This window comes from Myotis nattereri (genome assembly GCF_964212035.1).
Source record: "Myotis nattereri genome assembly, chromosome: 14".
NCBI classification, from domain to species: domain Eukaryota; kingdom Metazoa; phylum Chordata; class Mammalia; order Chiroptera; family Vespertilionidae; genus Myotis; species Myotis nattereri.
The window spans coordinates 40465909-40480840 of record NC_138089.1 but is presented as its reverse complement, the minus strand read 5'-3'; positions in this window follow the sequence as shown (position 1 = coordinate 40480840).

The following is a 14932-nucleotide window of genomic DNA, read 5'->3' as shown; positions in this document are numbered from 1 at the left end:
TCACATCTTAAATCCTTTGCTGTCTGGGAAAAGACCGCCTCTGCTAGGGCTAGCCAATTCTCAGAGATGGCAAAGGGCTCAGACCAGAGCATGACTTGTAAATGCAAACCAACCCTGAGTCTTTCCTCCCAACTACTCCTTTTATCTACCTCTCACACGGCAAGCCAATATTTCCCTTGCCCTAAATAATGGTAGGGCCAGCTATCAGGATGGTAGCTCCAAACCTGCTGAAATTATTCAAATCAGCCAATTCTAAACTTTATTCTGCCCTGCCTTGCAGCCTTTCTCAAGGCAGATTTAGGTTTTCCTCTCACTCCTCATCTGCCTCCTGCCTGAACTTGGCACTTCCTCCTGCGGCCCCGAGTGGTGTGCCACACCTCTTGTTTTTTTTTTTTTTTCAATGCCATCAACCTCTCCCTGTCATCACTCAGTCACCTTTATAAATTACAACTCAGGTACAATTCAATCACAAAGCTAGTAAGGAGGAGGGGGAACTTGGGACCCATTAGGCTGTCTGGCTCCAGTCTGTGTTCTTAATGTATGTGCTATACTGATATAAATAAGATACTGCCTTAAAGGGGCTCACAGTCTGGTGGGGAAGCAGAATCAAACGCAAACAGTTCTAAGAGTAATATGTACATAAAACTATGAAAATGTCATTGTTATGTCTAGCTCACTGAATAATATTGTCAAGGTGAAAATGCTGCATATCTTGGTTTAATTAGTATTTGGTTAGAGTTTGTGTGAATTTGCTGCTTGATTCAATTCAACACATATTTCAGCACCTACTGTGTGTCGGCACCTCCTTCATGACTGAAGATGCCAAAAGGATCAGGGTTAGAACACACCTGAGTAGCAGAGGGGAGGACATGGGCACCTAAACAAATAACTGTAATACTGTGCAATGGGTGCAAAAAACCCAGAAGAATGACTGTGGGAGCTAAAGGGAGGGGTAATTAACTCTGTTCCTCAGAGGAAGTTTGGGCAGATGAGCAGTAAAATTACTGTGAAAAGAGAGAAATTTGGAAAGTTGTGGGAGATGGCAGAAGGCAGGGGGTAGGGATAGAGAGGGTGGTGCCTCGTTCAGTTGAAAGGAACAGAATCAGCAAGCATTATGCAGGTCTGATGAGTTAGTTTGTGCCTTTGAAACTCTGGTTGCATCAAACATAAAAAATGAGACTATTAATTTCAGAATGAAAGCCAGTGGCACAGACCTTATTGTGTGGTAGGGAGGAGCAAGTCTGAGTAATAAAAAGAGGGCCAATTCTCAAATCTCAGTAGATCAGAAACGAAATCTTAGCTTTTTACTCATGAGCTATGTGATTTGGGGCAAGTTACTTAACCTCTCTGAAATTCAGTGGATGTAATTTTACCAAACCAGGACGTGCACAATGCCTAATACACAGTTAAGAAACAAAAGCAAGGTTTTTTTCTATGTTCTGGACCCCTCTAGTCCAAAGGGCTTCTATACAGCTACATGTCTAGTCAGAAGATGTGTAGAACTCCCAGAAAGATTACATGAATTCCAGGAGTACTGCAAAGGCTAGAGTAACAGGATGCCACATGGTTGTTTTTTTTTTACTAACACCCACTGCACTACGAGAGATAAATAAGCTGAACCAAATTTCTGTCTTCTTATTTCCTTGACCACCCTTTTAGCATCCATCATTCCTTTCTTGGATGAGCCTTAAGCACGAGGAGGCTTGTGAATTCTTGAACTACAGGCTGGGGTATATTGGTGGAGCATTCCCCATGCAAAGCAAGGATGATAAATAAAAAGCAGAATTATGCATTAAGCTGTCAATAACTTGCTTTCATTCCAAGTTAGTGCTTTTTATTTCTTTGCCAGCCAACAGTCAGGCCCCAACATGTCTTCCATGTCTTCCTTCTTGGTTGCTGCGTTGCTGCATCAGGTTACCCTGGGGTGCAAATTCACCACTTTATACATGTTTACTATGTGGCATGCTGTTTGGGGATATATATATATATATATATATCCAAATATATAAATATGTATATTTCTATCTATCTATCTATCTATCTATCTATCTATCTATCTATCATCTCAATGGCCTTGGTTCTAGGCTTTCCCACCACTGACTAATACTTGACTGTATACTTGAACTCAGCGCTTCTGGGATTCCATGTTGTCAGTAGTAAGACCGGAGTGATCTTTGGGTAATCTTTCTTCCAATGTCACACATTTCTATAACATTCATTGATCATTTGGTCGCTTCTTACATGCCTATAGAAGTTGACTCATTGTGGATAACTGGAGTGAATCCAATAGCATGTTTCTTGATGCCATTTTAACAAGAGTTCCATGGGGGAAAATCTGGAGTCAGACTGTCTAAATTATATCCCAATGTCTTCACATGTTACTCTGGTGACTTCAAGATAAGTAACTTAATTTTTATGGACTTCAGTCTCCTCTGCCATAAAAGTACCAACCTCATAAATTTGTTGTGGCAATTAAATGACATAATGTTTAGCCCAGTGCCTGGTATGTGGTAAATACTCAGAAGGTATTAGTTATTATTTTTATTGACAAGGGACAACTCAGTGAAATTAAGTTGTTCTTGGCTGTTCAATTCAGCATGTGGTTATTTAAATTTATTAAAATTGAATTTAAAAAAAATCAGTTTCTTCGTTGCTCCGACCACATTTTAAGTGCTCAATAGCCACATGTGGCTAGTGGTGCTGAATTGTGCAGACAGTTTCCACCATCACAGTAAGTTCTGTTGGACAGTGCTGACAATTGCCGTTAAACTCTAGAAACATCATAAAATAAAAATGTGAAAGACTCCACATACTTAAAAAACACCCATTTGTGCATTCTATGGGGGCTTTAAACTCAAAGACATTCTCCCAAAATACCCACCTAGAGCACGTGTAAAGCTTTGGAAACAATTAGAGCCGGCACTGTTCCTCCTCACATTGTTTCCCGGCTGTTTCTCTCTGCCCCCTCCTCCACGTTCAATATCTCTCTGATGGCGTTACGTTCCATATGTAATATTGTTACAGGTGAAAAAATTGCTTCTTTCAATCCTGAAAGCGTCGCACATGTGCAGCAACCGCTCTGAAGGCCAGCGCGCTATTACTGCGGAGCCAGGCCTCTCTCACAGTCTGCGGGTCAACAGCGTTCTTCTTTGCTTGCTAATGCTTTATTGTCTCTTAGTATACATTGGAATAATAATGGTAATTTATGCAGATAGTTTGTATGCATAGCAAATAATGAGAAACACCTGCAGAAATCTCCCTCCTTCTCTGAGTTCAGCAACTAATTATATTTTTAAATAATGGCTACCATTGAACACAATTATCCAAATCACTTTAAGTAATGGAATCTTTTTAAGGTGTTTTTGAAAATTTTAGCACAGTTTTTAAACACTCATTTTTATCTGGAAGATGAGAGTGGGGAAAAAAATGCTAGTGGGTGGATTTCTCACCCCCCAAAATGGTATCTGCCAAGAGTGGATCAGTCCTGGATTGTCCGGGGGCCTCTGGTCTGGCTCCCAAGACTATGGCCAGCTGAATAAAAGCAAGTTTTCCGCAGAGTTCGCCCTGCTGATTTTGGCAGCTTGCTCCTCCTTTCCTCTCTCTTTCTTAATGCAATATAAAATAATTAGATTACCTCTAAAAATTCTCTTTCAGAAAGTGGAAATTGCCACATGATTTTTCCCTTCTGTCCTTCAAGTAGTTGGGGTGGACATGCACTGGCTGGGCGGTCAGAGAGGCAGTTTGTTTTGTCGTCCTGAGCCTCACTTTCCTCTTCCACACAGCCGGCAGGCGGAGACAGATACTTTCCAGAAAGCTTTCTAACTCCAAAGAACCACAAGCCCATGATAGCCACGGGCTCTGAGCCCTAGGTATCAGGAATCATGTTCACCGAAGAGAATCTGAAAATAGAAGGGGTTGGCCAAGAGTAAGACTAGTAAGAAATACATATTGTCTCCCGCAGCTAAACCCTAGGTTGTAGTCTTAATTAGAATAGGGTCCCAGGAATATATATATCTCAACATATATGTATATATGAATATCTCAACATATATGCATATGTGTGTATATCTATCTATATATATACATATATATAGATATATATATTATATGGTGATATAATGGTTTGGTGGTTGAACATAGAGGACCATTTGGGAAATTTACATCTTCTTGGGTACATGCTCTCATTGCTGGCATCTGTGAATGTGATCAATTCCACCTCCTTCCATGCCTAAAATCCATTTTCTATGTGCCTTTAAGGAATTATTTTGCTTTAACCTGCTAACCTGAGAGAGTGACAGTAATAGACACAGCACAAGCAAGTACAGGGAGAGATTAAGAGTTTGAGGGTACACATCCTATAGAAACCAGTTGATGATTAAAAACATACCCACAAGTCGCTAATAATTGTGCATTTGTAGGAGGAGCCTGCCCCCGGTCATTTGCTTTTGTATTGCTGTCATGTACCAAAAGGCAGAAAGAGAAGTCTAGGAAAGCAATCACAGGCACCTGCTTGGCACTAACTCCCTGGGAAGTGACAGGGACACCTTCCCACCCCGGTGAGCATGGAAGAGGTAGCTAAACACCACCATGGATTTCTTTTCAAGTTCACTATTTGAAGAAAGTCATTCTTTTCCATTTTGGAATTCGGGCTAATGTGAAGTTGATGCTAGTCCTCTTTCCTGAACATGTAACATCCCTTTGTTACATGAGCTTCTTAGATGACTCATCTTGCAGGTGGGAAGTTAAAGATGAACTGCCTGTGCTCTTCTGCATAAAACGGAGGCTGGTCAGCAAAGTGTGCAGAGGTGGCCTCCGTGGCCTTGCTGCCTTATGTGGTGACTGAGCCTGAAGTGGGTGGAGGCAGGGGAGGGAGGAAGGGATTGGAAACGGAAGAGTCACTAGCCTGGTGTTAGTGATGATATGATCGCTATGCTCTCGCTTCTTGGCAAATAGCTCTTTTTCCACCGCCCTCCCCAGGACACCCATAAAGTGTTCATTTCCATCCAAAACCTCACTCCCCATGTTAAACTTCTAAATAAATAAACTCTATGGTGAATGAGAAGGATTGTAGCTTGAAAATGGCCTGACAAATACAAATGCTTTTATTCTTTAAAAAGGATCCTTGGCGTCGAATTGAAAGATGGTATTTTTATTACTCGGGATTTTGAAGTTTACTAAGAGACATCGCATCCATCTTGATCCCCCCTAGGTACTTCTGGTCAAATGACCACAAGAGCAGCTTCTTGTCTCTGTTGCTAACACCACTTTACTTTTACATTAAACATGATCTGAAGAAAAATCTACTTAAGGGACATCTCTTGGCTGTTGCCATTCTGCACATAGCTTAACACCGAAAGAAAGCTTTTGTGAGCTGTTTACAGTTGCTGTGTTAGAAGAATGCTCTCGATCACAGTAATTTGGAGAGTGTAAGATGGTGGCCCCTGGAGAAATGTTACTGAAGATAAATTTTTGAGAGCATTATATCAAAGGTGCTTGGAAAGACCATTTTTGAGCAACTGGTTAAGTGTAAGATTTCCCCCTCTCTCCGATGAACTTTGAGGATAAAATGCCCGAAAGAACAAATCTAGTCTAAATTTAATTCTGTGCTTGTAATGTTTCCTCAGGAGAGGATACTGTGAATAGTGAAGTTCTAACTCCATGTCTGAAGCCTTCCATGAGAGCCTAAAAGGCATTTTCCCCAACATCCTCATTCACATTTTCAAAATTGTCCTAAAATGTGGATACTATATCTCAAAGGAGAAGTCCTTGTACCTGATTGAAAAATAGGTAAGAAAGGCCCGGGAGACCTGGGAAGCCCTCCAAATAAAATATGCAAAGCTTAATACTGTATGGTTCATGGTTAATCCGTTTTAATGTTGCAAGAAATGTTACTTCCTCACTTTTTCAAATAGCAGTACTCCAGCATGGCCACAAGGGGGAACCGTTGTTTAAATGTTGGAAGAATTGCGTCCTTTGAGGAATTCCTCCAGCTCAGATTTCTCTTTCACATTAAGAACCTGGTCAAAAGGGCTGAACAAAAAAAGTAAAGGGACAGATGGAATCATCGATGCAGTTCTATTTTTTGATAGCTGAAGTATTTCAGCTCTTCAGCATTCACATAATTAAAGGTGCTGCTAGGGCTGCAGCCTGACTCACAGAAACCAAAAACCAGAGTGAAGTATCGAACAGGAACGCATGTAAATAAAGAAAGCATTGACGGTCTTTACGTTTCCTTTGCTCATAGTTTGCCTAAGAACAGGGCAAACTTTTTTTTTTTTGGGTGTACACAGGACACATTGAAATATATGGAAACAAAGACAAATCCAAACCCTTCGCTCAAAGTGTTGTCTGTTAAATAGCAAATGATCACAGTGATCGGTCACCGGAGAAGGGGAGGGAACACATGCTGTAAAGAATTCTTGCTTACAGCCCTTCAAACCAGTGCAGTTGTGAAATCCTGATTAATGTGATAAAAGACATATAGAATGGCCTCTTAGAGGCCGCATGGCACCGGGCTGGCACAGGTCCAGTTTCTGCACCAGCAGAGCTGCAAAACAAACTGGGAGATATTGGATGCCAGTAGGGCTTTTATAGGAAACCAGATGACGGCTGAGATTATGAATCTTGACAGTTTCCTGATTTATTGGGACGTTGTCATCCTCTTCTTTTGTATAATTTGGCAAATGATCACAGTATTAGACTTAGTGGAGGCAAAGCTAAGGGTTCCGCCTCCTCTCACAGTGGCAGCAGGTAGAAAGCCAGAGGCTTGGGTTTAGGCGCGAGTTGGATGAAATGGATTTTCAGTTACCTACTGTCATTTGAGGACCCCCAAGTTGGGGTTTTCTTATGACTATCAACCCACATCCAGCGATGTAACTAAAATGCGTGAATTATCTCATAGAAATAAATTCGTTTATTTGATAAATCCAGAGCAAAGGTGACTAAATTTCAAACCAAAGTCTCTAGCTCTCAGAAACGATTCCTGTGAATCATGCAGGCAAGGAAAAACAAAGAAAACAATTAGAAAATACTAATCATCTCTAAAAGCCATTCCTATAAATTGTTATTCTCTGCAAAACAAAAGTGTATGGAATTTCTCCCTCTGAATTGTTCATGCAAAATTACCAAAACAATCTTGGGTGACTTCCTAGACTTGAAATTAGAAAGCATTTGACATGTTTTATTAGTGATCTCCCTCACCATGATAGTTTTACATTCTATTTTTTGTAATCCCTTGCATTTAAATAACTGCAGCAGAAATTAAGCCTCAATTAAAATGTATCACAATTAAAGATAACTTCCAACTAAACAACGTTATCCCCAAGACAGTTTTATCAAAATATAAAGTCCCAAATTTAAAATGCTTTAATTGACCACTTTTTTTTTATTAAGAAAAGCCATGTCTGCACCTATGTTTCAAGACTGACATATTGTGCAATAAACAGCAATCAGCCTAAAGATGCTATATTAAACAAACCAAGTTTTGTTTTGCTAAACTAAGCAAAATTAGTTGAATGCCCTAAGTAATAGTTGCTGGTATTTTTTTTTCTAAATTATTTCTCCACTTGTTTTTGTGTCTATGCATAAATTAAAAATCTGCTGAAATTTATTATTCATCTGAGATGTAATTAATATGCAAAATTATGCAAATTAAGATGCAATTAGGCTTCAATTCTCTAGTGGAATTTTCCATTATAATTTAATACAAAGTAATAGAGTAATTGGTGTCACGTGTAATTACGGTTACTCACGTGTACTTGCAGACGTGCAAATGATGTGGTATATGTTAGTTATCCTATGCAAATGGCTCATGCAATCTCTTAATACTTGGGAATGAAGTAAACAAAGATGGTCTTCAAAAAAAAAAAGGGTGAGAGGGACCCCTCTTTCTTCTCATGTGTTGCCATTTTGAAGAACTATGTGAGCAATTGTAACTAATTTCCCTGCATTTATTTCTAAGAATGTTAAACTTGGTGTTATATAGTGCATTGTTTATTATTTAGCAAAAATGAATCTTTAAACGGAGACCTAACATGAATGCATACAGGATGAGAACAAGCTGTGGAAGGAGGCTGGGGCTGTTTTTGCATAAGGCTCACAAAGGTCCTATCTCTAAAAGAAGGGACATAGCCAACCCGGCCAAAGGAATCATTGTCACACTATTGTGTTCGTTGATTCCTGATTCCAAAGTTGACCAGTTTGCCTCACCATCTCTTGGGAAGCCAGACAGTTTAATTTCCCAAACCAAAATGTCTTGCCTCCTTACTTTTCAGAATCCTAGAATTCCGTGTTCTTTCCTGCTAAGCATGTAAAGCAGTGAACGCATTATAGCATTCTCCCTGTCACCAACTCTGCCATGTGGTTCGAGGGGCTCAGCCGCTAACCTGCGTGTCTCGTTGTGTCTCCCTGGGGAAATGAAGAGCAAGTCTCCCGCGCGTCTGTCCTGAGCCTGGAGCTGCGGCTTCTCATTTCTCCATGAGAAATGATTACCGCTTGTTTTAAAACACCCATGCTGTGTTGAATCCTGCACAGAAAACATGATGATCGCGACACTTTCCTTCTCATAACTGAAGCACACACTTTAAGACGAGTATTTTATATTCTCAGCTCCAATTAACCTGAAGTGTTTCTCTTCCCTGTGTCTCCCCCGCACCCCCACCTACTTCACCTGAGTGTATCCTTCTACCCTTTCCTAACAGGGAGTCTTTCAGGGAGGGGATGTGTGATGTGCTTTATTGCAATTAACAAGAGTGGGCACTAACAGAGAGGGGACGCATGATATAGAATAGGGGGTAAACAGCTTCACTCTTTCCTCACTCCGTTCCCGTTCCGTATCCTTTCCCTCCACCTCCTCAGGCTGGGGATTTTGAAAGAACAGGCACAAATCAGAGAAAAATGAAGCTATCATTAGCCTCCCATGCTGCACCCTTTCACAGCCCCACCCATTCATCCCTATGTGGCTTTTCCATTCATTTCAATAATAATACCAATTACTATGCAGGCAGGGCCAATCTTACTCACATTTGCAGCTCACTGCGGGCATTTATGCTACACTCTGAGCAATATTCATATCTTCAACAACATCGATGATACAGCTGTTGTACAGTCATCGCAAGTGAAATATACAATGCCCCGTTCAGCTTGTGGGATCCTTTGGAACCGTGGAAGTTGGGGTAGGAGAGGGGTGACCCTTATCCTGACTGACTTCTCTCTGGTGCTGGCTTCATTCTCGAAGTCCTGATACATCCAGGGACTGAGGGGTCAAACTGATACAATTCAGAACCAAAAAGCTGAGGCAACATTGTTTTTCTCTCAGAATGAGGGACTTTGGGATTCAGGTTAAATGGAGAAGTGGGAATCCCCAAAACCTCAGCATCACAAACAGTGCCTTTTCCTGGACCCACTGTGGCCAAGCAGCCCAGGACAGAGAGAACAACTTGAACTTAAACGGTCTGAGACTATCCAGTCAGAATGCCCAACTTTGGCCTATGATGTCGACACTATTTTCTCTTTTTCCTCATCAAAACTTCCCATCTTCTCTCACCTCCAACAAGTTATATTTGTGGCCAAAACAAATATTATGGGTTTCTTAGTTTTACTTTTCTGAGGAACTATACTAGTTCAATCTGCCCTTCCCAAAGAGACCTAACCCATGAGACCTTCTGTGCTCCATCGTCAATTCTTCCAACCCCCATTAGCATGGCATTCTACAGGTAACCACCATTCACCTATGTACTGTCACATACAATCAATACAGCTCAGATTATTCCTATTTTATAGGTTAAAAAAAATTCCTGTCTTAAGGAAGGCCATGCAGGTAATTCATGAAGAAACTGAGATAAGTAAAATTGCTAGTTTCCCCCCCCCCTCTATTTTATTTTTCTTTATCAAATACTTTGATATTCCTTCATCTTCTAGGAGCTTTGCAAAGACTCTGTGGGATAAAATGTAACATATTCTTTTTTTACACTCAACATGAAGAAAAAATATCTTAGGATCAACGACATTTTGACAGTCCTCCTCATCCAAACAACAGTTATGGCATAGCTGCCAGTGTTTGTATATGCACACACTTTTGTTGTTAATCCTGGTGAATGACTGAGCAAGTGAAATCCTTTGACTGTTTAGCCAACAATCTTCAACTTAAGGACCATTTAAGAAAAGAATACAAGTCTCTGTGTTGTCTGACATTTGACATTTTCTGGTAAGATCAAGAAAGTGTCAGCATGAAGACTCACTATGAGTGTCAGCAACTTGGAAGAATTCCTGGAGACAGTGGTGGAGCCATCTATTAAAAGCTTTATCATCAATAACACTCTTAATAGAACCAAGGATGATTCTGGGTAGAAAAACAGAGTCAAAAATTAATTCATAGTTGTCAAACTCATCAAGAATACCAAACCAAATTATTTCACTTATATTTCTTTTACTTATCACCCAAGCATGATAAATGATAGTTATATCAAACTAACACTGAAAGATCTCTTTCAATAATTATAAAACAACCAGTCTGCATGGTAAGAAATCATGGTATCAGAGCTTAATTATCAGCCATCTTTTCTTTTTTTAGGGACACATAAAAAATAGTTCATTGACATTCAGAAGTCTCTTAGAAACCAGAAAATATATTAGTATCTTATTTGATCCTCATAGACATTCTATAAGATTGGTATTGTTAGTCTCATTGTATAGATTAAGGTTTGAGATACAGAAGTAACCTCAAACTGGGGACTGAGCCTGCAACCCGGGCATGTGCCCTGACTAGGAATCAAACCAGTGATCTTTTGATTCCTGGGTCAGTGTTCAACCACTGAGCTACTCCGGCTGGGTTATTACCCTCTTTTTGCAGATGAGGAAATTAAAATTTTGAGAGATTAGGTAAGTTGCCAAATGTCATAGAAACAGAAGTTGATGTTGAAGTGCATGAATTCAAAGATGGGAAATAAAGACCATGTTCTTTCCATAATATCCTAACACTGCCGTGAGTTGAAATAAATATAAGGTGAATTGATTTGAACCATATTGAACTGGCCTGGAAAAATCTGCCACAATGCAGAGATATGGGACTCATGACGCTGTAGTTCTCTTATTAATTATGGTGTATCATTATAGCCAATCACAATATGCCTATTTCCTAAGGGTGATTCTTTAAAATATTGAACTGTTAATATGTTTTAATCTACTTTTATTAATAAAAGTTTTAGCTAATACAAAAAGTTCTGAGCCAAACTCTTGGGTGATTTATATTGCTCTAATAACACCCAACTCTTTCTTTGTGAGAATGGCATCTTTGGTGTCAGAGCGCAGGAGAGAGGCTGATTAGCATTGGTTCGTAATACTCTGGTCTCATTTGACCTGTCCACATGGGGCAAAGCTGTCTGAAATGATAATCACAGTAGGGATTCACTAGTACATCAAATGCCCAGAGCAGCTTTCTGAGGCAGCTTCCATAACTGGTTTTCCAGTCATCTCACGCTTTGAGCCAACAGACTTAAGGAAAAAGCAGCATCTTGTATTCATATCATTGAGGAGTGCTACTTACAGACTTTTTGAAATAGATCAGGTTCAACTGCCTCATTTCTCCAAAGAGGAAGCAATGCTGATATCTGGAACTGATCTTACAGTTTATCATTTATACAGAGTATTCATACAGCCATTATTGCGTCTGTTATGTGAGGCCTCAGCCCTATAAGGTTAAGTAAATTATCTAAGGTTACATGGTTAATTAGTGACAAAATGAAAAGAAAGTGTTAGAAACCCCAGGTTTATTAATTGTGTGTTTCTCATGGAGCTATTTGCTTAACAAATATATTTTGCACAATACCCAATAGACGTTGTACTTAGAACTTAGAGTTGGCATGACAAAAAGAGAGTGTGAAATATTCAATAAATGCTGAATTGCCCTCAACTAGTAGACTAATTGCAAAGAAGAGGTGTTGCCAATCCAGAGTAGGAAGTGACAAGTGCCTAGGAGTGGTTCTAATACTTTTCTAGGAGAGTTCATGTAGGGTAATTATATTGACCTCAGTGAAGAGGAACATTCTTTAGAATTTGTAGGACATGGGACATTTGAATAGGTTTTTAGATAGTCAGTATTTGAATATGAATCATGTACAGCAGAGGAAATTGTTCTAGACAGGGAACAGAAAGCAGAAAATATCCGGAAAACAATGAGAACTCTCCTTAATTCCCAGTCACATTTTAAAAAATATTTTAATGTCTAGAATACCATGAGTTGTCTTAGAATCAATTTCAAAAAACACTTACCATCCGTTAGGCCAGTGGTCGGCAAACTCATTAGTCAACAGAGCCAAATATGAACAGTACAACGATTGAAATTTCTTTGGAGAGCCAAATTTTTTAAACTTAAACTATATAGGTAGGTACATTGTTATTAACTTAATTAGGGTACTCCTAAGGCTTAGGAAGAGCCACACTCAAGGGGCCAAAGAGCTGCATGTGGCTCGCGAGCTGCAGTTTGCCGACCACTGCGTTAGGCTATGGGGTAGCATGTGTATTAAATGAACGATGGACTCTTCAATCAATGGTGTCTCAGGGTCAAGGACTTAAAACTCATTTCTACAAAATTGAAGATGAATGAAGATGAGTAGCAGGAGCTTAGATTCAAAATATAAGTGGTAAAGAAAGCATGAAAAACCCTGAATGACAGATTAAAATTGTTGAGACTTTATTATATGGACAATCAGGAGCCATTAAAGGTTTTTGATGAGTAAGAGGTAATAGGATGAGAATAGTGTTTAGGAAATTAAATTGACAGCATTATGTAAGTAGGATGAAAGTAGAAAGGCAGAAGGGAGGCAGCATGCTGAGAGGTCAAATATCCTCGCATTAGTGCTATCTCTTAAAAACATCTTTTTCCCCATTTAAATTCATATGTAAATAATTTTTATACAGTGGAATATTATTAAGCAATAAAAATGAAAAAACAACAACAACAGTTGACTCATGCCACAACATGGGTAAATCTTTCAGACAATATATTGGGCAAATGAAGACAGGCATACTAAAAAAAAAAAAAAAAGCAAAAAAAAAGAGCACACTTTACGGTTTTTTAATGTATGATATTTCGGAACAGGAAACACTAACAAATTGGACAGAGGATTTACCAGGAAGAGGCAAGAGAGAACTTTCTACAGTGATGGAACCTTTTCTATCTTAATAGCAGTGAAAGTTATGTGGATACAGGCATTTATCAAAATTCATGAAATTGTACACTTCAGATTTATATATTGTACTGCACTCTTTACTCTCTACAAATAAATATTACAGTCTACTTAGGAGGAATGATTTTCACAATGGTATAGACAACTAATTTCAAAATAACTATGTGTTCTAGGACGGCACAAAGATGCTAACAGGTGCCAGATTTTCCTCTGTTGGAGTTATAAATAGGGAAAGGGAACAGCTAGAATAAACACAGGAGGTTGGACTGGACTTGGAATAATCAGATAAATTACTTATTTTTAATATATAAATAGATAGATACAGAAATATGTGTGTATTCTTGTTGGTGTTTTCCTAGCTCTGAACACCGAAAGAGGTTGACAGCTATGAAATACTGGTAGCAATGAGCACAGCTAGTATTCATATATTGGCTCCTAAATACCATTCGCCCCTAAAAAAAATACCAGGGCCCCTTGGAGGAATGGTCAGTATCAGAGCTAAAGCTGAACAAGTACAAAAGGAGTTGTTCAAGAAACTAAGAAAGTATTCAAAAATGTTGAAATGTTGGAGGTATGTCTAACAGACACAAGATATATTGAAGGGGCTCTCGATGTCTGAAATCTAGAACAATTTGACTGTTGATATGAATAGTGCTAGGAATGGATTGTAATCCATCCCATAACATGGAAACATGCGAGTCTAACTTGATATGAAAATAAATACGTGAATAATGCTTCAGGTAGTAGGGTGGCGGTAGGAATTGACAGGGAGGCGAAGGCAGGTGTCAGGTCGTGGGGGCCACATCTGCTTTTCCACAGCCCTCTGCTTGGAATAGCTTCCCCTTTTCTCACCAGCTTTGTGTCCTCCTTCCCTCACTCCTTCTCAAGGCTCCGCTTATATGTCACCTCTTTTGGGAAGGTTTCTTGAATTCTTAGAAGCATCTTGGCGAAGTCATTAATTATTGACCATTTGTTGTCTCGTTTTTCATAATGCCTTTCTCTCTCAGTATAGGCAGCAGAAATCCTCCTATTTCTTAGAACTTTCCTTTCTCTTAGGCTTATGTTAGCCTCTCTATTTTTTATATCCATCCTCAGCCCACGCTGGTGAGAAACTTAGGTTTTAAGCCTCTTTTTTTAAAATGCTTTGCCATGAAGGATGTGGCAACATTAACTGCATTGTATTAAATTGTATTCCATCAATTAGTTATGAGCTATGAAAATGATAGTAATAGGGGTCAATTTAGAAAAAAATTAGTTTATCTTGATGCCAGCTGTGAAAAATGCATAAGACTGGCTGGGAGCCAATCACAGAGGCCCTGTAAGGTACACCTTTCCACCTGCTTGCAGGAAAAACCTTATTTAAAGGGGGAAAAAGATGCAGGTAATTGCAGCTCTCCTTCTGTCCTGTGATTCAGAGCTGGGTTCTATTTTGCTCCCTGATTGGATGGTTCTGGTCAGGGTTCTCTGACAATAGGTGGCTCTGTCAGCCAGTTGTACGGAATGGTCACGGTGACCTGTCACAAGGATGGAAGTCAGATAGCCCTGGAGGTACCAGGATGCCCTCTCCCTTAGGACCAGAAGGAAACCTCATGCTGGATTCCAGGCCTCCCTTCCCCCTCCTTTGCTCTGCTGAAAATACACGTATAGAAGCTACACAAACACACCCCACCCCTCATCCATTCTTTCTGAAGATACACAAACATCAGGGCCATATCAAGAGGAAGTAGATTCCCCCTGAGGCAAGTAGG